The following is a 15,705-nucleotide window of genomic DNA, read 5'->3' on the forward strand; positions in this document are numbered from 1 at the left end:
GAGTTATCTGTCCCTAAACCTTGCCCTGATGATCTATCTATTTTAATAAAAGTCTGCAAACTCAAAAGTGCAATTCTTAAAGGCTTGCAAAGTCTCCAGCAGATGGTGGTTTATTTGTGCATCACCATTGGGCCACATTTGCTAAGGCTGGCATCTATTTTTTCCTCTGCCCCAAAATATTATTATTATAATTTGTATATTTAAGTGCCAGATTTTCTGATTTGGCTGAGCTGCTCTCATCACTAGAGCAGGCCAAACTGGCTTTAAGCCACTTATATCTTCCCCTGGAGTCTAGAGGCAGCCAGATGTCAGTCCAGTACCTTGCATAAATTAGAGCAGCTTCAGGAATGCTCTTCCCACTTACCCACATGCACAAAGGGACACTCCAGCACCCAAGAACAACCAAGACAGAAGAATGCTCAATTACATTTCTTTTGCCCCTGATACTTCCTTTCCATTAGGGGAATACGAAGCACAATACGGGTTTGAAAAGTCTCTCCTTTACACCATGAAGAGATTTAATTTATAGTGGGAATCCTAAGAGGCAGAGAGCTACCAGTTTCATGGCATTGTAGGACTGGGACAAAGAGACTGTAGCACAGCTGGGGTTTTATTACCAAACATCAGATTTGTCTTTCTCTTTCATACCAAAAAATACAGTGGAGGAAGTTCTGCTTTCTAAAATATATGAGATACTTTCTATGACATCAATGACATATTATTTCACCTGACGTACCTTGCAGCTTAGTAATTTAGGGTGCAGTCTTGCTGCTTGTTCCAGGGACCTAAATTACACCAACAAAGTGCAGATACAAAATCGTATCCATAATTCTACAGGTTTGAAAATTAGATTTTGGGTTAAAGCCAGTCTGAAAAACTGAATATAATATGTGTACATGCATGCAGATAGAGGATGTAAATTCCAACGGGTTTTCAAGGGAGCACCAGTAAAACATTGCCAAAAGGAGAGAACTATGTCTGTGATATAATCCATCTCAGACATTATTTCATGATCAAGGTAATTTTTCTGTCCCTATGGCAATATTTTACCCAAATAATGCTAAAGAAAACTGTCCCTATTTGTTTCATTACGCTTCCGAGTATAAATCTTCATTTGAAGAGCCTTCTGAAACAGAAAGCAAATGCTGAATTGAAGGGGTTGTGTCTGTAAACGTGGTGCAGGAGAGCTAATGCCTGAGTCACCAGGAAATAGCAATTACATCTGCAGTGGAATCACCCCCATGTAAACAGAATCAAGAAGAGGAGGAAATAGGTATGTGTATGTCTGTGTGCAGCGGTATGTGTCTTTAGCCCAGAAAGTGTATTTTTCTTCTATGTTCATATCTCTCTGGAAACATTTTCACATAATAGATGGCTAATATTTTGCACATCTCCTATTTATTCTGGGCCCCATTCCTTTGGTCTGTATTTCTGGTAGGGATCCTTCTATTGATACGTAGTCCTGAGCACATGCATTTTATGTAATGAACAAGACACAGTTTTTGGCATGAAAAAAAATGGGGTACAAAGACGTCTTTAATTACTGTATCAATGTGCATAATAGAGTTGAATTAGGATCACCAAGACAACCTTAAATCTGAGTTTTTAATATTTGCCTTGAAACTACATCTTTAGTCTTTTCACATATTTCCTAAGAATGTCATTTTCCAACTTTTATATCATCAAATGGGGGAAAAGGATAGACTTTCTGTGGTGTAGAGCAGTGCTGACACCCACACAAATCATTGGGGGGCTGGAAACTTGAGATCTGCCTCTGCCACGAGGCTTAAAGGAGAAACTGATAGTAGTAACAGGTTGTTGTCCACTCTGTGAACAGCTCTGAAGGAGAACCGGGCATTTTTTCAGAGGGTTTCACAGAGATTTGCTGACAGCAGACTCAGGAAATCCGGGTTCGGCTTTGGGATCTGGCAGGGAACCTAATCCAGTAAGTGCACTTTTCTGAAGAGGAAACCCTTGTCTCTTTTTCTCGAAAGAGACCTTTTCTCATGCCTGTTTAGTCTCAGTTCCTCACTCTGTTAGACCCACTCACATCTCCTTAGCGGAGGATCAAAGTCCCAACATTTTCACCAGAAGCATCTTTTCAAGTCAGGCGGGGGGACAGCATCATTGGTAAAAACAAAATTCTCAGAGGATTTACAAGGAAAAAATCTAAGATGCCCTGGATGAAGACACATAAACAAATTCATTGAAGGACAAATGTAGGCTGTTTTTGTGGGTACAGCCAAAGACTGTCCATGAAACAAGTCTTAAGTGCCTCTAAAATTCAAAACAGTACTCCAAAACATGAAACAATAGAAATTTCAAGAAACAACTTCTCCATCTTTTTTCAGCAAAACCAAATCAAACCAAACCACCTCTGTCTATTTTTTTTGGTTTTTTTCTTCCTGACTTAATTCATGAAACCAGCTGACCCAATCTGCTTAGGGAAAAAATGCATTTGAAGCAGGCACATAACAGGGAATATTAAACACCAAATCATTAAAGATTAGAAAAATTATTGGCAGCTGAAAACCAAGCTTCTCTAATGGGATGCATCAAGCTGGTATTACCAGCTGGGTTATAACAATGTACTTCAGTGGTTAAAGGAGTTAAAGAAATTTTGGGGAGTTCAGTTTTCAGTACAGAACTGGACACATAATAGCCTGTTGCCTTTCTTGAAAATCATACACATGGTCTGTAATATGGAAAACTCCCACAAATATTAAGAATTTAAATAAGGTAATGGTTTATCAAATGTTATTCTTGTTCAAGATACTTTCATCAGAAACTTGAGACAAATTCATAACAGAATATAACAAGCATCCTTCACCCTTTACAGATAAGTTTTCCAGTTCATGGGTTCTTTGGGTTTTTGTTTTTTTTGTTTCTTGGGTTCTTTTGAAAGAAGATTCATCTGGATTTATTTTTGTATTTTTGCCAGTTAGGATTTATTAGAGCTTTTCTTCTTGGCATTGTAATTAGGTGTTGCAAAATTTTAAGCTTTATATTTTTTTAATGGGTAGTCATTTTGTATTTGTATAAGTGTATTTAGAGCTCCTCTCTGCAATCAGCTTCTCAGACTTCTTTCCCTCTTTTTGTGAGTATCTGAGACCAGAAAAGAAAGAGATGTTAATTAGACATGTTAGTTTTATAATTGGGGAACAGATGGCAGGATGCTCTAGTATTTTAGCGGTGACTGAAGCAGGTTTTAGGGTAATCTTTTCATTTAAGTGCCTGGAAATTGTATAAACACAGCTCAGTTGCTTCTGTTACTTAGCCTGGCTGTCTCAGGATGCAGTCACACATCCTCTTTCAGCTCCAGCTGTTTCAGCTGAGTTTAATTCCCACAGCTGTTCATATTATCATAGAGTGAAAGAATGGTTTGGGTTGGAAGGGACCTTAAAAATCATCTAGTTCCAAACCCCACTGCCTTGCTCAGGGACACGTTCCACTAGACCAGATTCCCCAAAGCCATGTCCAACCTGGCCTTGAACACTTCCAGCGATGGGGCATCCACAGCTTCTCTGGGCAACAGGTACCAGTGCCTCACCACCCTCACAGTAAATAATTTCTTCCTATGTCTCATCTAAATCTACCGTCTTTCAGTTTAAATCCATTTCCACTTGTTTTATTGCTACATGACCTCCATCATTGCATCCAAACTGGAAATTACTAACCCATCTGATCTATTGGTGGAGATGCTCACATGAGCAGTCCCCAGCTTGCCCTAACCAGGTTAACTAGCCTCGTGCAAGTGCTGGGCTTGTTTGTCTACATTGCCAGGGAGCAACCGAGCCTATGGATGGGAGGGTAAGAACACTCACAGCTCTGGGTGGCAAGAGCAAATAAGGAGAAAGAGATAAAGTGACCACTTCAGGAAGCACATCTGAAGTCAGGATGAAAGGCATGTCCAGCTTTTGGAAATGACAGTCCATTGCCACTGCAGTGTGAATGCAGAATATCCAGATCCTTCTGTTTCATTCCCATGTTGGCAAACATCCAAAATACACCAGCTAGTCCCAAGACTCTTGCTTTGAATGAGTTTAGAGCTGTCTATACCTCTGGCAAGTTAATCACATCTTCAGAGCACTGCAGGCCAAGATCTTGAGAATATTTTCCTCTTTGAAGCAGTCTTTTATTGCCAGCACTATGAGTGGAGAAATAACGAAAAGGTGACATTGGCAAAGACGACTCATTCTTACTAGATCATTTGACCAGCTCAAGCAAGAAATAACAGGGAGAGAGAAATTTCTAGGAAAAAAATATCTCACGCTAGGATGTGAGTCTCCTCTCTTCCTCTCCTCACGTTGCCCCTACCAAATTTCTCCACAGAAATCAAATTCCACTACTGTTAGTTTTAGAAATATTGAAAAGCCTTTATCAGAGGCTTAGCATCACTTCTAAAATGTAGAAGGATCCACGTAATGTAAGTGGCCACAGAGCCCAGAAGCCATACCTATGCCTTTGGTGATCCACGAAAGAGTCAGGGATCACAGAGTAGAGAAAAAAGAAATCATAGGGGGAAAAAAAATTTGTAACAGTTTCAATTTTTCAGGGTCATTATCAAAAAAATATACCACTCCCAACTGCAGTTACTTGGCTGGTACAGGTAGATGTGTATAGCATGGTATTGCCATCTTCTCACCTTGTCCCCTGTCATCTCCTTGCTGTCTCCTCCCCCAAAGCAGTGGGAAGGATTTGATGACTCCTCATTTCTATTACTCTACCATAGTATCTTGCAACTTTCTATCTAAAGTGCTTATGGTATGAAATTAATGATTTAGAAGAAAAAATATACTGCACAGGAGGTGGAAGTACCAGGGTGAGATCTAACCTGGCTGAGCTGAAAGTGTATTGCACAGAAATGTATTCCTCAGCTTATCAAAGTACCAAATAAGTGATAAAAAATGTGAAGAACTGAATGTACTGAGCAGCAGTAGTACTGCTGGTGGTTCTGTGCACAGAATTACCTTTGCCATTGTTAGATTTGGAATGCTCATGGGGAAGTCTATCACTCCCGTGGTTCTCAGAGTACATTATTTGACTTTCCTTATCTCCTAGGATCTGTTGGGGTGATCTGAGGTATATTTGTGGGGAAACGTGAATTTTTCTGCTTCTTGCAAACAGTCAAACAGGGTAATGCTCGAGGGGGCACAAAAAAGGTCTTGTCCTCAAACATTTTCACAAACTCTTTAGTAGAAGGAGAATCAAAAGCAAATTTGTTCGTACTGGCTATTGCACAATATTTTCCTACTCCTTTATGATGCTCTGAAAACAATGTCAGTGGAAGGTACACAAGTTAATACAAATCATATGCCCTTCAAGCTTATCAATGTGTACTTGGATCTGTATCATTAAGGCTTCATAGTCTTTGTAGTTTTCGTGATAGCGAATAACATGTATTTGAATTAGGGACGGATATACTTGTTGTTCACATAACTTTTGACACAGTTGGATCAGCACAACATTATACCTACTGCACTGATGAAAGATTCAGTACATGAATGTGCTCTTCTGAAACTGCCCAAACAACAGGAAATAGTTTATGGCTTTTAATATATTTTTGACAGTGTTAGATCCATGTATCACTCCCCTCCCCAAAATTCTTATGCACATTTTTGCAGATCTGTTTCCCAAGAGAATTTACCCAGTTTCTGTGGAACAAACTGACTGTGAGGGCAAAATCTGGTCACAACCCAGAGGACCCTATTCCAGCCTAAGCCTATTTAGGAAGGGAACAGCAATTTGTTTTCAATGACTTCACTCACCCTTACTGCAACGTTTCCAGTAAATGCAGGCGTTGTTCTTGTGTGAGCTCAGCATGTCATTCCTAATGTGGTCCTGACTGAAATTTTACATTGGTTATTGGAATAAGTACTTTTCTTTAAATGTTATCTCTCATGTGATTATGCTGAATCATTGTAAAATGAAAAAAAATCTGATGAGCTGTCCATATAAATACTGAACTACATTAGATCATCACAACTGGTGCTGTTAAAGCAAATGTAAATACCTAATTATTAGCTAGTAGATCCAAAACACTGCCAAATAGTTTTCGGTCGCTGTGTTTACACAGTGACAGATTCTCATGTTAGTCATATCCTTCTGAACAAATGTTTTGGATGGACTTTTAAATCAGTGTCCACAAGGAAATAGAAAGAGGCAGCCAAACTCTCTTGAACGTCTGCCATTGACAAAGGTTAAGCATTTACAGTCACTCTCCGCCTAAGTATTCTAAGGAAACATTAAGGAGTGAAAAACGGAAGGCGAGGATGTTCTGTACTCTCAGCAACAATGCAGCAAGAGTGACAGAAGCAGATCCAAAGCAGCCGGTTCCTGGGCCAGGTCCTGTTCCCATTAACGTCAATGGTAAAACTCCCTTTTGGTCTAAAGGGACTAGGATGGGGCAACTGGTCCTTCAACTGACTAAGGAAAAAATAGCAAGGTCCTGACTCTTTTTGCTTCCACTTCTTATTCATGGAGATTCCCTTTGGGACTGAGTAACATTGAGTCAAGAGGTAAGCATGGACCTTAACTGGCCTGTTAGGAAGGCTAATACCTATTGCATCCACTTAATTTCCCTGAAAAACTATACTCATTTCCCTCATTTCTTTTAGAGCCATCCAAAACATTTAAGTCTATTCTGTCCCAATTAATTTCACTCACAAAATCAGCTGGATTACAGCAGTGGAGAAATTTGGTTTGCATGAAAACAATAATATAGCCAAGATAAAATTTATACCTAGGGGAATTTTGTTATTGCTGTCCTCTCATCGCCCAACAATAAGGCTACATATTTGGGATGACTTTTTGGTCACTGCCTTAACCTTTAAACGTTACCCCCCACATAAACCTTATACAGGGGTTGAAGCAGATGGATGTACATAGTTCACTGACCCAGTGGCTGTGCCCTGGCACCTCTAAAGCATGTCAAATATACCTGCAGGCACCCCAAGGAATGGACAGCCATGGACAACTGCCTGCAGGCACACAGGAGATAAGGGGGTATGTCCTTCCTTATCCCAGCCAAATGTCCATTATTCTGCATTTTAATCTCCTCACTCTGCAGGTAAGTAGAAAAGACAGAAGGACACAAAACAGGTACTTCACTATTCCTTGTCTTTCAGCACTGAAGATCTGAGTGCAATATATTTTTGGGTTGTCTTTGTTTTTCAGGTTAAAAATAAATCTGAAAAGAAACAATACTTTTTTAGATATTAAAAACATAAATGAAGATTAGAGAGACATATATACCTAAAATTCAGACCCTCACCTGTCTTCACTCTTTAGGGTTCCACTTTTGTTATCCCTTAATAGGCAAGGGATGAAGATTTGTGCATAAACTGGAAATATAAATCTTACTCCTAAAGTGAGACACTGTCTGTAGAATGAAAAATGTCTTTCCCAAACCTCTGATTTACAGTCCTTAAAGAAAGTGTTGCTGAGTATATAAAGCTATTGAGCAGGTCCAAAGATGATTTTACGTTACTTTAGCTTTGTTGGGTTTGTAAAGATCATTTGGTTTCTATAAATTAGGATATGCTCCAGCTCACACGGTAGTCAACGGCAAGATCTGTGAACATCAGTGGAAGACAGATTAGACTTTTATTCTGTATGCAGCAAAGTACATAGCTGCAAGCAGCATTGCTGTAATGCACCTACTGTGCCATGGAAAAAGTGAGGGCAGGAACAACTGAGGAAGCTACAGTGAGAAAACTATCAGGTGTCATCACAGACCAGACAACTCCTGTTCCTTCATTTCATTCTGGTCTATCAGTGGTGGCACTTTCTTTAGGAATGAGATGATGGGATGCGGCGAGTTAACAAACATTTCATGTCCAGGCAACATACTGATCTAGACATCAATTAACTCTCATTCCATGAATGTCCATATAAAAAACTGGCTGATGGGAAACTGTGCAGCGCTCTCTGAGCCAGAAGCTTCTTGTGATCAGCCAGACCTCCCAACATCAACCTCTTATGCTGTGAGCTTGGAGTCCACCTTTCCTCATTTTTGCCATGATTCTCTTCTCGCAAGAAGCAGCTACAAGTGATTCTTCTGCTTCTCAGAGCACAAAACCTTATCCAAAAGGGAGTGGAAATCTTTGCCTGTCCCTGGCCTTTAGCCTTTACACAGAAGTTTCAAGGTTTTCAGTGACAAACCAACCAATTCCCCTGGAGGCAGAAACAAAGCCAGGAGGAATCTGCGCCACAAGCTTATCTCTTACACCAGGAAATCTTCCCTCACCAAGACTGACAAGTGGCATCCAAGACTTTTGCTCATATCCTGGTATAACTGGCCAGGTTATTCCTCTGCTTTACCACATTTCTAAGTTCACTTGAACCAGTAACAACATTCATGAACAGTAGGTTGCACTGATGGGAGGCAAATGCAACACATTTTGTCCAAAGCGTTATCCACAGTAAAGGAGGTTTTAACTATGCATTTAGACCAGCAGAGACTTATTTGAAGACTGTGTTGCTGGTCTTATTCTGACATGAGGGTCCATGCCTGTTCACGTACGTTGGAATAACCACTAACACTTTTCTTACTCAGTTAATGACCACTAATAACCCATAGCTAGCCCAGATGAGGCTAGTTTTCACTGTAAACAGTTGAGTTGCAGGCATTTGTATCTCAGCCATACAAACTATTCTGAAAATGAAATTCAGGATAATCTCCTCCTGGCAGTAAAACTGAGGTGGATTAAATACATATTTTAAAAACCAATGCATTTGGCAGGTTGTTGGTTTAAAAAATTTTAGAACAAAGGAACAAAGAACTGGAAGTCTTCCAGAAGAAGAGATAATTTGATGATTCTCTATATAAATCTAACATTTCTTCATCTTTTATAAATGGAATTTTGCAGATCATTAGTCCCTTAATGTTGTATAGCTATCGGTTGTAAGGATTTTGTGCATGCCTCTGTGTGTGTGTGTGCGCGCGCGCAAAAAAAAAGCATTAAAATGGTTGAGATATAGAGAAAATTGACTGCTGCATAGTCACCACTTTTCATAAAGATTTTTACTACACCCTTGGTATTATGGATCTATAATATGCAAATGTGTAGCATCATTAATATGCATTTGCTGCATACACCCTCCTTAACAGAGTATGTTATGGGAATACAAATTAAAAACAATACACTCGACTCAGCTAAATTTTAATGGCCCATTGTATGAGCGATCCCTGATTGGGAGGTACCTAAGCCCTTTGTCTTCAATACTTCCCTTCCTTCCCCACAGCCATTCTCTGTATTTGTTCCTGTTTTCACTGACACCTCCATAGCTGAATTAATTCATTCTCAGCATAAAAATAAAGTAATATGCAGGTTCCTCCTTGTTACCTTCAATGGAGGTAGCTGGCACAGGAAGAGAAAACAAAGATCTAGAAATAAGTTCAGCCAAGAGTCCCCATGGTGGAATAAGCTGTGCAGCCCAATCTGCTGGCTAAATGTGCCCTGACTTTACTTTGGCTTGTATTTGCTGCTGATGGGAGCTTAGGCATTACCTAACCGAGGTGAGTCATCTGAGCACATCCCCTGGCACACTTCTCTCCTGTCTTCCCTTCCTGGCTGCTTGTCGAGGGAAAAGAGCCTTTCGACACCTTCCCTTCAGCCAGCAAAACCTCAGTGCCGCAGCTCTGCAGAGACAAGGTCACTTCATCTGGCAAACCAGACCAAGAGCTGTCTCCGAGAACCTAAAGATACTGACTCACATGCACCAGCGGCTTAAACTGTGACAGCGGATGCGATTAGTGGTCCCAAGCTTTCCCTTCTGATTCCCGAGCAGAGCTGGCACTTGTGCAACCGGGAAAAACCTAAACATGAAGCATTTTTAAATCACCACAAAAGACAGCTGTGCATTTTAAAGTCAACTGGTGTTGATTCAGGTTTGTCCTCAGCTGTGCCTTAAAGTGGAGCCTTTCAGGAGACAGTTCACAAGCAACTGAGACAGGGACACTGCTGGCATTAGGGAAAGCAGATGCCACCCAAAATAAAGCTACCCGTCCTCATTAGTCAGCGAATGCAGTCAAGCCTAATAATGAGCTTGCTGCTCTCATTAGTGCTCTTTGCCTGCAGGCTGTAAACTTTGTAGATCAGGTGCACCTCCAGCCACACTGAGGGGACAGTGTCATCTGACAATGGGTGTGACAAGGATTGGTAGGGAAGGTAATTCTTTCCACTGCCCCAGTTAAATCTGAGGAAGAATTAGGTTAAAGTCCTTAGTGGTCACTAAGTGCTTAACATACGATCAGTTTATCTTCATGCATTTAAGGCAAACCTTATATAAACTGAAAAATTAAAACCACACATTCACCTCTATAGTTTCCTTAGAATTAATTATTCAGTGATGGACACCAGTGTTATTTTCCGTTACTTCGCTATGACTGTCCCAGAGCTCAATCCTTTCAAAATCCAATGGGGAGAAAAATACCATAGCGAGATGCGCTCTGCTGTGCTAATTGGGCTTCCCAATATGGTGTGAGGACATTTGTCGCTCAGCCTGCTTATTCAGTGCTGCATATTCAAGCTGTTTCAGCAGGTCTAGCTGCTCTTATGGGAAATTAAGCTGCAATCAGATTCTGCAGTCATCTAGGTCTAGACTGTGATATTGATCACAGAACAGACAAACTGAAGGAACAAGGTAGAAATGGCCTCTTTGTATATGAGCACAGTTACTTGACAGAAAATGACCTTTTGCAGACGTGAATCTGCTATGTGAGGCATAATGTGGTTGATCCTGAAAGCTGTGGAAGAGCTGGAAAGCCATTGCATAGGAAAGATTTGGATTATTTTATGCATATATATGTGTATACATAAATATATGTATATCTTTAAATATATGTATATTCATAGGTGTGTGTATAATGTATATTAAATATGTATTTATATATATATATGTATCACATCACTTTTTCCCACTAACTTTTGACCATGAATCTGAGGTACAGTGAACTTTGGAGTAATGATAAGGATCTCTTCCAGATTTATAACCATTAATTACAATGTCTTTCATGGAAATTTCTTCACAGGTGTGAATGAAAGAAAACATGCTGCTCTGCTTCACAGACTGCAGAATCTTAGATGCAGTTGCTTCTTTTTGAAACTCTTTGGTAAAACTCAGCTCCTGCCTAAAACAGGATTGTTAAAGTTGAAAACTCCAAGAGACCTATACAAGTTCCCATCATGTGCCAGATTTTCAGCTGAAGTTCTTGTCCATTTTGACTCCTTTATCAATACTTAATGACTACTGAACATAGGTTGTTGAATTTCTTCATGCTTTGAACTAATTTTATCACAACTATAATTGAGATATTGACCAGTGAAGTAGGAATGGGATGACATGATGGAAACAAACATTTTCTTCTCCTAGTTGCAACTAGCTGATGATTGGATGTGAAATGTAATACTGGTAATGTTCTGAGTGTCCCAGTCCAGAGATGGGTGGAAGAGGGTATGTAATGTGAACCGATCTCTGTATGAAAATAATACTGGCTAGGATGGGTAAAGGCTATATATAAAAATAAAGATCTTGAACACAGAGGTATAAAACACAGATTTAAATTCCAGAGGGCAAGTGATGACAGAGATAGGGATAGCAGTTGTGAACTAGGATACTATTAGCTCACAACCATAAGTTCCCAACAAAAAATATAAAATCAGTTTACAAGTATTTTGTTCTTAAGTAATATTTAGAGTAGCATTATACAGAAAACACAAAGCAAACTGATGCATCCAGTGAATCAACACAGTCAGTAAACCTAGGCTGCAAAAAGAATATGGTGAGCATGGTGAGCACTACTGTAAATTAAAAGGAAAGGACTCTTACTGGGGATAATCATAGCTGTGGCTTTTAAGTAACCCCAGAAAACATAACTGTCCAAATAACACTTGATGTTACCTTACAAACTTGCCTGAGATCACAACATCCTTCACATTGTGTTTTCATTTGTGAAAAGGATGACCAAAATTCACATACCTGCTAAAATACAGCAACCACATATAAAACAAGCACTCTTTGTAACTATGATTTCCTTTCATTTCTTATTTCTCATAAACCCCAGAGTTTTAACAAAATTATTGATTCCTTTGAAAGAGAGTCAAAGAGATTTTAAGTGCCCTTGCATCCTAGTTTCTGAAATATTTGATCCATTAATGTCTGTCAGCGGTCCCTGTCAGCAATGGTCACCCTGTTGTCTTCATCTCTGGAACTACGAAGGAGAACCCCTGGATACCAGAGACCTTCTTCACATAAACCTCACTTCTATGGACTACAGCAAGGGTTGCTGACAGCTGCCTCTGATGTTTGGGTGTCTTTCCAGCTTACAACAAAAAGACTTTGTGCCATAGGACCTTACTGGTGCCAATGATCTTTCTCTCAAAACCAGCAGGCTGTGAGTGCTCTACAAGAGCTTGCAAGAGAAGGGCAATGGCTTGCACATCTAAGAACCATCAGCATCCACCCTGTGCCCGAGCAAAATTTTAAAAGTTCGTGCAAGCACCACCATGTTTCTCAGATTTTTAAAAAACAAAATGAACAGTATCAAATGGAAAACCTAAGAGACCAAGAGGTTCACTGCAATAACCACCAGAATGTCAGTGCAACCCCTGCCTCTTACAGCAAAATAGACTTTCAGCAGGGAAACATTTCCCTTAGCTAAAAAAAACCAACCAAGTCTGAGCTGAAGGAGAGTGGCTCACAGCAAATAATTGGAAATCCCCCCTGCTCCAGTCTAGAGCCAATTCACCTTATTGCTACAAAATGGTAGATGGTAAGATGGTCCTGATTAATCACTCAGTTTGCCACCTGTAAGAGGAAGATGGCAGGTCGCAGTGCCCCTGGCTAAAGGCAAAAATAACTTCTTCAGTGAAATGTCTGTCTCCATGTAGACTTTATGTTCAAAAGATGATGAAAGATCATGTGAAAAACCATGCACAGGGAGGCTCACTCAGTCTGGTCCGGCTGAACTGGCTTTGAAGCACTAGTGTCTGAACCCCTTGCTACAATTAACATGCTCCTTTCCTCATTAATATTGGACCCAGCTGGTTTAGGTCCTGTGTGGATGGATCATCTGGCACCCTGACGAGATCAGTGGAGGAACATAAACACAACAGAAGCCACTGCCATCAAAATAAGCGGTTTCTTCAGCATAACAAAATAACTAATTCACATCAAAAATGTGGTATTTCAGTTTCTCCTTCTTGACCATTAATATCAGCTGGGGGATTTCTCAATGTTCATCAAAAAAGCTGGTAGGTATGGCACAGTACTAATGAGGATTAAAAAAAAAAAAAAAAGGACAAGAGGAAAACTAGTTCAAGCTCAAACCCAGATTTGGTTTTTTCAGCTGGAGTGTCCTTGATTTTATTTCTGTTAAGATGTAAATATACTTAGCCAGAAAAGTATACAGATACAAAACTTTAGAAATTACAGACTCAGTATATATAGGTACTGTTTTCCATCCAAGGATCTTTAGATGCTTTAGAGAAATAGATTCCAATGTGTCTGGGCATGTTATCCTACTCATTTGACAGACAGAGAAAAAGAGGGAAGAGAACAATACCATTTCCTACTGTCAGAAAACGAGCCTCTGTCAAAGCCTGGGCCAAACCCAAAAATCTTGACCTCTACTTGTGAGGGATGTTACAGTCCACTCCAAATGACTCTGGAGGTTATAAACAGTTTTCTTTTCATGTTCTAAGACATACACACACATACCTATAGTAAAAATGTTATATTAGTTATTGGTTTCTTCAGGAAGCCAATGTTTTGACTGCTCTAAACAATTGCTCATTAAAAGGCTTAAAATAGGTTTGTTTTATCAACTTCTTTCTCCATGAAACAGAAACAAAGAAGACAATGTCTCTTTCCATTAAGCTGACAGCCACTGCAACCCTCGCGTTTCAAAACAGCTAAGTTTTCTGTTTCTGTAAATTAGTGGAGTGGCACCTGAGCGTGCTCACTCATGCTTCACACAGAACTCGTCAGTAGCGGCTGTACTGATGGGTTTATAATACCTGCAGTCCCTGCGGGTGACGAAGCCTCTCCTTGACAAGCATCCCTGCACAGAGCTTCCCTGGCAGCAGCTGGAGCCCAGGGAGGGCGGCACCCCACCAAAATCGTGAGAAAGCAAGGACTTTCAAAGCTGTTTAAAACATTTATTATGGGAAGCAAATTGTTATGCCAAGTGAAATCTTACATATTGAAAAAGTGCAAATCTTAAGAAGTCTGTGTTCAGCCAACTTGAGAGGCTGCGAGGGCATTTGTCCTGGGCAAATGTTCACACTGTCAGCCCATGGGAGCCCTGCTCTCCCGAAATTTATCTAGAATACCACAGCAGATGAATCACTTTTCTGGTAAAAGCGTTCCTGTGTGTACTATTAAGAAAGAAAATGGGACTCAGAGTGAATTTAGCAGAGCTTTAACTGGAGTTGAGTAATGTGGCCAAGTCCCAAACTTCAGCAACACAGCAACACATGCTACTCTGCCCTCCCACTACTCATAAACAACATCTTTCCTTGCTGCTTTCCAGCCAGTTCACTTCCCTTTCTAATCCCAGGAAATCACTGCCCACCCTTACATGCTGAAAGATACATTTTAATCAAGCGGCGAACTGAACAGTAGCATAATTTTACTTAAAGCACACAGCAAGCCACACTTTAGAGCTATTTGGGGAAGAAACTAACCACAGCTTGGCAGCCCCCCCTTGCAGAGTTCAGGCTGGGTGGTCATTTGAGCTAGGGACAACACAGTCAATTCAGACAGGTGGCCACTAAGTCAGCCCAGCACTTTTGGGGAATTCAGTTCTGCCAGTATCCAGGACACAAAAAAGGAGACGCACACCTTCAACTCCCTGCAGCTCTGAGTAGCCTAGACCTGCAGGAAGAAAATTATTTCTTTTTCATCTTCAGTAGCTCATCCGAAGGGGGGGGGGGGATAAAAAAAAAAGAAAAAAAAAGCACCAGGAAGCACCAGGAAAAATGCAGTTCAGGCTTAACAGACTTTTCCTGCCAAAATGTCTGTGTATGTGTGTATTTTGCCAAAGAAAAAAAAAAAAAAAAAAAAAAAGACATTTAAAAACTTTCCCCAATTTTTTTTGACCCAATATCATTTGATGAAATCAACGTATATTCACAAGAAGTTTAAGAACTCCATTCTTCTGTGACTTTTCCATTCTTCATTACCCCCTCTACTTGCTCTACTTCTTAGTTCATATTTTTTCAGGTTCCCACACATCCTCTATGGTCTGTGTACCATCGTTCCTGGTATGTTAATTGCTGCCTGATCGGGAGGAGCTGGGACACACTGCTCCTACCTACACCCCTCAACAGACGTTTCAGGAGATGGAGAAGAGGGAAATTGGGCTTTGATCCCTTTAAGGCATAATGAGACACCCAGAATGTTTAGTGAAGAGGGCAATGATCACCACAAGCCTGCTGAAGACCTCTAATTCAAAGACGGGCTCCCATGCTCACAGAAGACAAGGAGTAGAAAAGGGGTAGGAAGAAACAACTCTGCATTAAAGGGGGAACATCAAAAGCTGAAAACTGTTTTAGCCAATAGTGAGGGCTAAGGTTTACCATTAATATTATACCTAGCTTTAATGCTGTGCTCCCAAATAGATTGAGAATTGCAAGCAAACCTTTCACCCTGAGTCATGAGAACACGAGGACATTAGAACACGCATTGCTCCCTACATAC

The 15,705-nt window shown here is 40.3% G+C and overlaps 2 long non-coding RNA genes across 4 annotated transcripts in view; both read right to left on the minus strand.

The window, feature by feature from the left end:
• Window positions 1-15,705, minus strand: part of LOC308060717 — a 113,309-nt gene that overhangs the window by 18,718 nt on the left and 78,886 nt on the right. The window lies entirely within an intron of this gene.
• On the minus strand, window positions 1,587-6,934 carry LOC308060720. The gene is made up of 2 exons (XR_013926863.1): window positions 5,769-6,934; window positions 1,587-4,147 (listed from the first exon to the last, which is right to left on the minus strand). It is a non-coding gene; the product is annotated as an uncharacterized lncRNA (long non-coding RNA).

Source organism: Falco punctatus (genome assembly GCF_963210335.1).
Source record: "Falco punctatus genome assembly, chromosome: 3".
In the NCBI taxonomy this organism is placed as follows: Eukaryota; Metazoa; Chordata; class Aves; order Falconiformes; family Falconidae; genus Falco; species Falco punctatus.